We start from the raw sequence: 10,902 nt of genomic DNA on the forward strand, positions 1-10,902 counted from the left end.
TTTGGGGTTAAGTCATTAAATTTTTTTTTACTAAGAAAAGGGATGATCCTAATTAAACCAACATTTAAAATATTTGCATGTAAAATACTTGTGATAAAGATCCTTGAATACAATAACGAAACAGTTAAGAGATTTGCTCATTGGACTATGCTTGTTCACTTTCAATAGCTAATGCCTGTTCAAAGTGATAATGGAATTTTTTTTCTACTTCTTCATAAACTGAGCACAGGTGACATTGTTCATGATGCAGTCCACCACTAATTTTCCATCTTTCAATTTTCTTATTATTGTGCTTTCCTCTCCATTCTACCCCTGATGTGCTTGCTATCTGTAAGAGTTACAGAGTTTTTTTGTCATCAACTGTAGTTTCTTCAAACTTCTCTCCCAGGGTACAAGAAAACTGACTTTTTTCCAAAGTGCTCTCAGTTTTTATGATGAGGCAGTTTTTAAAAAGTGGTAGTTAACACAACTTGGTTCGGCCACTTCTCCCTTCCACTCCCTCTTTTTTTTTTTTTTCAGAGTTAGTTTTACCCCATTTCCTTCATGTATCCATCAAAACTTTTGCTCTCCACCAAGTGCCAATTACCTCTGAGCTGCTGAATGGTGGCCATGGTGGGTGTGGACTGGTGGGCACAGCTAGCAGAGCAGGGGAGTGAGCAGGGGAGTGTATGGAAACATACTGTGATTAGATTTTCTTGTTTTACATCTACACCAGATTATAAATTTCTTGTGGGCAGGCACCTTGTATATTTTGTACACCCATTTGCATTTGCAGGAGCCCAGACTAATACTTGCTACATATTTGTTGTTTGTTGTTCAATTTTTTTTGTCAAAAAAAGTGAATGAGTGCATGCTTTGATATAATAGAACAATCAAATGAGAATTCAGTTTTCGAAATAAAACAATATGCAAGTTAAACTAAGCATCCTGAAAGCTTTAGTTTTCTCTGTAGCCCACTTGGTACTTCAATACTAGATAATTGCTCATGGATAGGTTGACAGTCCATTAAATAATGGGTGCTTAATGCTGAAAGACCCAATTTTTCTCAAGTACTAGCTGGTTTCTGCAGAGCATCCTCTGTTCAGCCACAAGGCCCTCCTTTGTATTAGAAGTGAGAGCTAAGTTCTAAAGTCAACTTAGATGGAACAAATATGTTCTTTTGACTCAATGATATAACATTTTATCAGCCACATAAAAAATGAAATATATGTGTTCATTTGCTATTTGAGGAGCTTTTTCAACGTGTAAGCAGGAGCTATGTCAGCTGCTAACTGGTGATCCTTTTTTGACACCCTTTCCCAAGAGAATTGCATAGATAAACATACTCTATTTGAACAAGACCAGTGACAGCAAAATTGCTTGCTTGTCTCTAAAGAGACTCTAATAATGTGCACCAAGGGAGAGGCCCATGGTCTGACAGAATTTTTTTCCCCAGTGTAAACCATAAAATCCATTTCAATAGCCAGAATAAAGCAGTTTAAAGTGCATCCCTAGTTAATTACATTCAAAGAGTAATAATAAAATCAACTATTAAATTTTAGAACTTCCTCTTTAAAGTATTAAATATTTGGCAACTGCATCGCAGTTAAATTTCTCTCAAACAAAACCTTGCTGTGCTCAGGCCAGCTGATAAGAAGAATGTATGCATACAATTTCACTGTATTTTTCCTGTGAAGAAATATTTCAAATAAACCCTTTGTTTTTACCAAATGTCTGCAGCCTATTAAATAACCAAGAGAGTAATAGGCATATTCACTTAAGAGGACATAGCTGAGTCGGGAATCCTCTATCATAATTGGCAACACACGACCAAAGAAATGTAAAATCCAAACCAAAAGGTGGTTTGAACTCTAATCCCATGTTTGGGGCCTTGACTCAGTGCCTCAGCAGCTTTCAAGATTGAGGTATTATCTGGCCTTTAAAACTTGACCCTTGATAATGTCACTCCATGCCAATGGGAAAGGCACTGGCTGCTCACTGAAGCACAGGCTGTACTAGTAGTTCAGGATGAAAAAAAACAGGGTTTTGCAGAAATCAGCCAGGAGGCAGCGACACAAGGCTCCTGGCACAAGGCTTGATTAGGTAGCTGAAAATCTACTCTCTTTGGTAACTTCATTCCCAGAAACAAGGCTGAAAGCAGTGGCTGCCAACATTTATTTACCCAGTGGAATTTGTTTTGCCCCAATTTTCCATTTGAAAAGCTGACTGTCTCCATGAATAGAGAGCAAGGACTCCTTCCTAAAGAGGCATTAGAACATGAAGGTCTCAGTGAAGCCAGCCTACTGGCTTCTCAGGATCCCAAAGGAGAAAGGGAAACTTGCTGCTATCTTCAAAGATACAGCTTGAATTCTGGGGAGACTTCACTGGGCAGCTTTAGGAAATAATTATGTCTATAAAGTCAATGGACTGTGGACCAGATAATAAGCTGAACTTACACCACAAGAAAGCCCACTTGGAAATATCTCTGGCAAATAGCAAACAGAAGCCTCTCAAATAAAGGTACACAGAAATGATGACATGGTAGGATCTTCACAGCAACTGTGTGTCTTTGCAGTGCCTCTTCAGAGCCAGAATCAAATGAAATATCAGAGAGAATATCTTGTAAGAGAAACAAACTGTACAGGGGAATGCACAGGTACCCTCTGCATCCTCCTGGGCACTGGACATGGGATATAGGATGTTTCTAGAGGCAGACAGTAGAAGTGGATGGCTCTTTAACATTTCACTTTGAACCACATGTTTAAGCCATTTTAAAAAGACTCATAGTTATCATTATGCTCTTACTTTACAAAAAAAAGTAACCGAGATAAAGCTATATCCAGGACTATTCTTGAAAAAAGAGAGAAGGGAACTTGCCTTAAGCAGTCTCAGACTAAATTCCCAATTAACTATTTGTTAAGAGCCTAATAGATGCCTGGTATGAAGGTATAATGAAGAAAAAGATATATGTGGTCCTACTTTTCAGAAACGTGACCATCTAGTCATGTCCACAAATGAATGCTCTTCATTTGTGCCAGGTACTGTTTTTAAAAAGCTAGATAAAGGAAAGGTACAGGAAGAGATTGGCACCTTGATTTAGAAGCTTGCGGTAGGCTATACTGAGGAGAAGTCATGTAGACTGATCTTGAAAGGACACACAAATGTTTACCAAGTGGATATAGGATTGCACAGGGAGTGTTCCAGGAAGAAACAACTTAGGCAAGGTGTAGTTTAAGACATCTCAGGTGTCAAGGACTTAAAACTAATTCAATATGCTTGGAGGAAGTCTAGGGAGGCAGGATGCCAATATGCACCTGCACCCATGGGGTTTTGTGGGAAGGCTACAGGAGCTGGATCAAGGGCACTGATTTCCAAGCTGTTATGGTTTAGATATGAGGTGCCCCCCTAAAGGCTCTTGTATGAGACAATGCAAGAATTTTCAAAGGAGAAATGATAGATTATGAGAGGTGTAACCAAATCTGTGGATTAATCCACTGATATGGATTAACTTGGTAGTAAATGTAGGCAGGTAGGGTGTGACTGGAAGAAGTACATCACTAGGAGTATGCTTTTAGTGTTTATATTTTGTCCGTGGAGAGCATATTTCTCCCTCTGCTTCCTGATTGCCATGTCCTAAACTGCTTCCCTCCATTGGATCCTTCTGCCATCATGTTCTGTCTCACCTGGGCCCAGAACTATGGAGTCCACCTGCTGTGGAATGAACCTCTGAAACCATGAGCCAAAATCAACTTTTCCTCCTCAAAGCTGTTCTCTTCGGATCTTTAAATCATGGCAACACAAAGATGTCTAAAACACAAGCTAAACTGTTTGGACTTAATCCTGTCAGTAACAAGAAGGCACAAAGGACTTTAAATAGATCAAACCTGGGCTTTAAGAGGATCATTAGGATTCCAGCCTGCTGGTGAATGGATTGCCTGGGCCAAAACTTGGAGACAGAGACAAACTAGAACTATCCCTTCATTCATCCATGCATTTTTGAGCACTGCTGAGGGTGACCTTGCATAGGCACCCTGAGAGAGTAGTTAAATGATTATCATGGTGATGAGCACTAAGGTGAGAGAGCAGTAGAAGGAGCCCTTAGAATTTCTTTCATGAGCAGTTGATTGTGAAGAGTGGAGTATGTTTGGGTGGTTGGTTTCTGGTCTTTTTCTAAATTCTGTTGACATCAAGAGGCAAATTCTTCCCTGTCCTCATCCTCATGTAACTAATCTCTTATTCTCAAATAGATTACTCCTCTCAGAAGCATCTGTCTTGAATCAGTAACCAGATTGGAAGGAAATCTTGATGGTAGATTCCCAGGAACTGGATGAGAATAAGAAGGTACTTTTTATTAGGAATTCCTCCATTTCAAATGGCATCTGCTTCACCTCTCAGGACAACCCTAGATTCCAGGCAAAGCCATGAATGCCTAGATTGATTTTGGTGCCCCTGCCTCCCTGGACCCAATCTCCCAGGTTCCAGACCTCCTCTCTTGCCCAGCATGCACGCACACACACACACACACACACACACACACATAGTAGTCATGTTGTGTCCTTGTCCCCCCAATTTTTTTTCTATCATAAAATTAAGTACTTCTGCCCAGAAAGGATAATATACTTTATGAAAAAAAGAAATTCCAGGAATCTTTCAGTTGTCTCCTTATAGAGCCAGATCAATACCAGGTATTTTCTGAAAGGTCAAACTGCTCTTCTTGGGGTTAAATGATCTTAGGATTGAAAGATTTTCCTGTGAACAGATTCAATTTCCCTCTTCACCTCAGAATCTCTCTTTTCTTCCTTTCTAACAGTCTCTCAGCTCCTCCCCAGATCGATTTGTTCAACTCTCCTTCAACTCTACTATAGACACTGTCATTTACTTCTTCAGAAATTGCTTTCTAAAAAAAAATGGTTTGGGTCTGGCACAGTGACACATGCCTGTGATCCCAGTGACTTGGGAGACTAAGGTAGGAGGATCACAAGTTTGACCCCAGCCTCAGCAAGTTGAGAAGACCCTGTCTCAAAAATTTTTTAAAAAGAGAGGAATGGGGATGCTTAGTAGTAAAATGCTCTGAATTCAATCCAACTACCCCCAAAACTCTCTTATTTATATTCTTTTTACTTTTATTCTTTTTATTTTTCCTCTTGTCATCATGTTCTACTTCTCCCTATCCACAGGCTCTCTCCACTTCATCTACACACTTGATTTAATCACCTTTACACTCCTTTCAAACCTGGCATTCACTCAAAGGTATGTGTCAAACCTCTCATTAAGGTACTCTCATATCCAAACATGAAGGCTCATCCCAGGGCTCGACCCATCCCAAAGTGGGCCAAAAGCCCCAGGATTCCTACAAAAATCATGAGGACCTGACTTTCCAAGGACCAGGCCAGGCCACACTTCACAGACAAGTTACATGTGTGTTTTGCGCATCCACCACAGACCACAAAACCTGTGAAGGTTTGGATTGTGGGAAAAGGTTGTAGGCAAGGCAAACAGACAATGAGATGTGGCTCCTGAGCTCAGGTGTCTCATCAGTGCCGGAAAGAGAAAGGAAGCCGGTCACCAACCCAAACACTGCTGGAGCCTGTGGAGATGAGAATATTCTTGTTGGGATAGGTCATCATGGGGGACCTCCAGGGAAAGGTAAGTCTTGAAATAGGTCTTTAGGAGAAAAAAAGAAGTATTAGGCTTGGACAAGAGCATAAAAGGAGAGACAAGTGTGATGAAAACAGCAAAGGTGGCTAGATTGGAATTAAAAGGAGGGCTGCAGGAGATAATACTGGATAAATACCATGGGACCAGATATGGCTTCTTTGACTACCTGCAGGGTAGAGGATTAGTTTAACAAGGAATCTACCTAGATCTTGATTAGAAAAAGAGGAAAGTTTTCTAGAAGGAACATTAATTTGATGACATATAATTATAGGAGAAAGAAAGGCAAGGATTCTCGTTAGGAGACTATTAAAGCAATCTAGGAGTTGTCCAGATAATTTGGATACTAGAAAGAGGATGAGGCATATCCCAGAGATAGTGTAGAAGAAAGATTAAAATGTCTACTTCATAATAAGTTACATCCCACATTAATTTCAGAGGCAATTGTTCACCCCTAGTAGACTGAGGATAATTATTTCAATGTAGAAAACTAAAGCAGATAAATTCACATTCTCCAAGTGAAGAATTTGGGGAAACTTTTTTTCTGATTATCTGGGGAAAAAAATTGTAATCTCTCCCTTTTTACACGTGTGTGTGTGTGTGTGTGTGTGTGTGTGTATCAAATCCAGGACCTTGCTTATGCTAAGCAACAAGTACCATGGAGTTACATCCCCAGGCCCCTTTTTAGCCTTTTAAATGTAGTCCAGATTATCAGAGTTGAGGTAAAAATGGAACTATTTTTTTTCCAGTGCTGGGGATAGAACCCAGGACGTTAAGCATGCTATGCAAGTGCTCTATCACTGAGTTACATCCCACGCCTGAAAATGGTACATTTTGACACTTAAATATAGTTACCTTGCTCAGCATTCACAACGCTAACTCTGTAAAGTTAGTGTCAATATTACATGAGTCAGTAGTTATTTCCATTTTACAATCAAGGGAACTCAGAGAAGTTAAACTACTTCCTGAGATCACTCATTTAGTAAGAGATAGAATGAAATTTGAATTCAGGTCTTCTGACTTCAAAGTCCACAATTCTTATCCTACATCACTGAATTTTCTGTTCAACACAGTAAAGCAGAGGTTTGTTCTCTTTAAAGAATCAGAATTAAAGGATCAGAATTTTAGGTGTTTGTTCTCTTTAACGGATCAGAATTTTAAGATATAGGCTGATGAGTCTTGACATTTCCTTAATGTAACAAGTTAAGTCTTTATTCAAGAGAGAACAACTTGCGATTTTCTTCCATTGGTGGGCTAGACAGATAATAAAAATGATAGCAAAGGTTATTAAAATTTATATGGAGACTAGCACAGATTGGAATAACTACAAAGTGAATTCTTTAAGCTGCAATAGAAAGGTGGTGAAATAGCACAATATGAAAGAAAACTCCTTTAGCTTCAGATGCCTAAATATGCCATCAAAAGACTGCTCAATTCTCAAATGCCAGTATTTTCTGACTCCTCTAGAACCTATTCTTAATGTAAAATATCAAAGTCAGCAGGATAGTAGGTGTCCCAAAATGTCTTAATTCAGAGAATTAGTGTTAACTGAGTCTGATTAGCTCCATTTATCTCTAATTAATTACCTTTATCTAATTAGACACTTTGTTTCCAGTAGACATGGAGTCAAGTAGACTAGATTATTAGTGTAGTCATTGTGCCTTTACAAAATCCTGAAATTAATGAAACGTGCAAAAGAATCTGCAGTTCTAATTGCACAGGTGTTGCCTTATGGCAAAGCTTTATCATCTGATTACACCAAGGGGTTATTAGTGACTTTTTATATAGAGGATGAGCCCATGAAATGTACCTTAGCAACAGCTCATTAGTTTAGGGTTGTTACTGTATTATTTATTACATTCAGCCTTCCCCATTATCTAGATTGATTCATGGACCTATATATTTTTCCTTTCCTCTGTGCAGAAAAAATAAAATAAAATAAAATAAACCATCGTTATGTAGAGTCCAGATGCAATGTGGAAAAATGCAAAACGTGTTCATCAGCTACAATTTGACTCTTTAAGGCAAAAAGCTCTAAAGTTAGATGAGATCAGAATCCAATTTATGGTTATTTTCTATGGAGAAAGAACCAATTTAAAATTACTGAGTATAGAATGGTTCATACATGTGATCAAAAAAACCCATGGCTGTCCTAATGTCTTCACCTAACTAAACTGGCATACCAAGATACATGGAAGAAAAAAGCAAAACATTTTTACACTAAAATACATTTGAATTTATTTATTTTCTCCCTGTATCTTTTCAAAGTGGATTGACAACACATAATCTCTATGTATGTTCACCTACAATATCTATAAAAATTCATCTCTTGTTTTACTTTTTTTTTCCTCTCTCTTTCTTAAGAATAGATTTGTTGCCAGATGGGGGAAACTAACAAATTATACAATCTAGCTTAACTGAAAAAGCAAGATTCCAATGCCTGCTTATAAAAATGAAAACTGATTTTTCATGGCAAGTTTAGGTGTCTGCAAAAAACTAAAATATCTCAACCTTTATATTTTTTCCTCATAACTATTTGAAGAACTGTTTTTCACAATCATAGAGTAATTAAACAGCTAGAAGCAAACCCAGCCACAATGCTGATCCACCATACAAACATGTTTATTGACAACACAGTAATTCTTTAAATAATTTGTCAACATAAATATGTCAAATGGGTTTTAAAATCATTTTTCTCTCTGTTCACCCACCAAAAAAAAAAAATCCTCAACTGCTATGAGCCATATATTGCTGTTCACTTATTGCTGACTCTAAACTAGTGAAATGATATCTGGTAACTGTTATATAGAGCATGACAACTAATTTGAGGGGTAATAATGAATATTTAATGATCTTCCTTTCAAGCATGAACATATAACTTTTCATGTGTGCCTTACCAAAATTATAATCATTAATCTAAAAATTATTGTTGCAACTGAAATAATAGCCAAGAATTATAGATTATAGCCAAGTCAGAACATTGCATAAATATTCTGTATGAACACAGACACAGGGCCTCATAGGAAGCACCAACCTCTTGTTTTCATTCAATCTCAGTGCTCTCTTTGCAATGTATGGAAGTTGTGTGATTAGTAGAGAAGTGATTTGAAACCAGATATAAAAAGGCTATCATTTTATCAATAAATAAACATAATAGCCAACTTCACTTTCACTCTTCACCAGCTCATCACATCTAAACAAAATAATACATATATAAAAATTTGGCCCCTTTAGGGGTAATATTTTAGAATGCTCTATTTAAATAAAGAGTAAACATAAAATTTATCGGAAGTACAACATTTTTATATCTTAAATTTCATTTTTTATATATCAGTAATTTTCCAGTGTGTCCCTCTCTCAGAAATTACAGTATGACTTTGGGAAAAAGAGAAATCCAGAAAACATGTGAAGCACTTTAAAATGGGCTTTGTTCACAGATGGAAAATATTCTTGGTTCAATTTCCAAGTTATATCATTCCCAGTATCTCTAAGATCTGAACATTTTCATATGCCTGTGATGTTGCAGAGAAACACATCTGCCTCCCTTCCTGGTTGTGTTTGTTTCCTTGTTACAGGGTAGTTGAAATCCAGTGTCATTGAAGTTGCAAATAAGCAATTTTACATCAAATTCTGGTGTTTGCTATTACTTTGTGTGTGTGTGTGTGTGTGTGCTTTTTTCCAAGGGAAAAAAAAAAAAGTCTAATAATGTGAAGAGGAGTAGCAAGAAAAAAAATTTAAAGTTTCTCCAAGTTGTAACCTCTTTATCAGAAATTCATTGTGCATTGGAATGGTGCACCATGCTGGGTACCAAGCTCATCAACATGGTTCTTCTGCCTCTTTAGGACTCCAACTTACAGGCCAAAGGCAGAGTGTGTTGGGGCACATTCTTCAACTGTGTACATACTCACTGAACACATTTCTAAGAGAGCAGGTGTCTTTGGCTAAAGTCAGGGCAAGATAAAATAAGAAAAGGAATTACATATGTCCCTTTTAATGGATAAAGTGCTTCAGAAATGTAAGATGGTAGCATTTTTGGTAGCCTATGTGAAGGTACTAAGCTCCTGATGAAGCTTCTTTTGTTCACCTCAGCAGCTTTGCTATTGCTCCTACATAGATATGGCCTTTAGTCAATACACTCTTTGTCTTTCCTGGATTCATCCCTGACCTTCCATTCTAGGTGTCTTCTGTTGGTGGATATTTATTAAGGAATGCACACCAATTAATTATGCCTTAGAAAGTTTATTTTGCTATTTTGACATATACATGGCACATATATTACATTAAAGAACATATTAACAAATATTGCAAACTTTGCATATCTTTTTCATTTATCCTGTGTTTTGCAGCTCCTTCATCACATCCTTGCACCAATTCACCAAACTTCCACTGAGCAGCTACAGAATAAATTCCTGAGCACCCAGTGGCTCTGAGCAAATGTAGAACATGGTAGCAATGTGCAAGAAATAATGAGACAGACCTGAGGCACACACAAGGGGGACAATAAGAGAGGGAGTAAATTACTTTGGATTTTGTTTTTTAAGGGATGGGGAAAAACCCACTTTGGAAAGTAAGAGAAAAAAGCTGCAGTTGGAGGCTTTTTAACACACTCAGAATAGGTTAATATTGTGTTAAAACTACGTTTATGTCTTAAGTTGGTGGGAAAATGTGAAGGGGAGACACTCAGAATGAAGACATGGAGCCTAATGTGCTCAGATATCCTCTCTTGTTGTTTGAAAAGTTGTCTGGAGAGCAGCCCAGGCCTCTTCTTCCTCGTAGGCCTGACGTGTCTGCTGCCATGCTGTCCTCAGCAGCGCCGTGGGGTGGTGACTAATTGCCCCCGTAAATCACTGAGCACCACTGTGCTACTCCGTTTATTTTTCTGACAGTAATTTAGTGCTTGCTCTTTCCCACACTTGTCATTCCGTGTTTTTCCTCACATTAGAAGCCTGTAGAAAAAGGACAGTAATTAACGGTGCAATACATACTCATGGAAACTCTTTCATCATATTGTGATAATTGTGCTCCTTGTCTGTCAAGGTAACCTCTCAGTTTCTAAGCTTCATGCAGCACTATTTGTCAACTCTAAACTGAGGACACTGCTTTGACTGGAACTGAGCTGCTTCCGACCAGCTTTCCTATTTGTCCAAAGAAGAGGTCATTTATATTTTAGGCAGTGTGTCAAAATTTTTAGCCTGATATGCACAATAAGATGAAAGTAATGATAAAGATACACCTGGATTGTTTGTTATTAGTGGGATCTGGGAGTGG

The 10,902-nt window shown here is 38.0% G+C and overlaps 1 protein-coding gene, 1 long non-coding RNA gene and 1 pseudogene across 2 annotated transcripts in view; 1 reads left to right on the forward strand and 2 right to left on the reverse strand.

Moving 5' to 3' along the window:
* LOC131424885 (endogenous retrovirus group K member 6 Gag polyprotein-like) overlaps nt 1-10,902 on the forward strand; it is a 218,607-nt gene that overhangs the window by 85,988 nt on the left and 121,717 nt on the right. The gene's annotated exons all lie outside the window — the stretch shown is intronic.
* LOC124105316 (fatty acid-binding protein 5-like) lies at nt 205-611 on the reverse strand (annotated as a pseudogene).
* Nucleotides 9,858-10,902, reverse strand: part of LOC124105440 (uncharacterized) — a 19,055-nt gene continuing 18,010 nt past the window's right edge. Inside the window, exon 2 of the long non-coding RNA XR_006855725.2 lies at nt 9,858-10,580. This is a non-coding gene — a long non-coding RNA (uncharacterized LOC124105440). The remainder of the gene's footprint in view (nt 10,581-10,902) is intronic.

Source organism: Marmota monax, unplaced genomic scaffold (genome assembly GCF_021218885.2).
Source record: "Marmota monax isolate L192 unplaced genomic scaffold, Marmota_monax_Labrador192_F-V1.1 WCK01_AAM20220418_F8-fsc00070, whole genome shotgun sequence".
In the NCBI taxonomy this organism is placed as follows: domain Eukaryota; kingdom Metazoa; phylum Chordata; class Mammalia; order Rodentia; family Sciuridae; genus Marmota; species Marmota monax.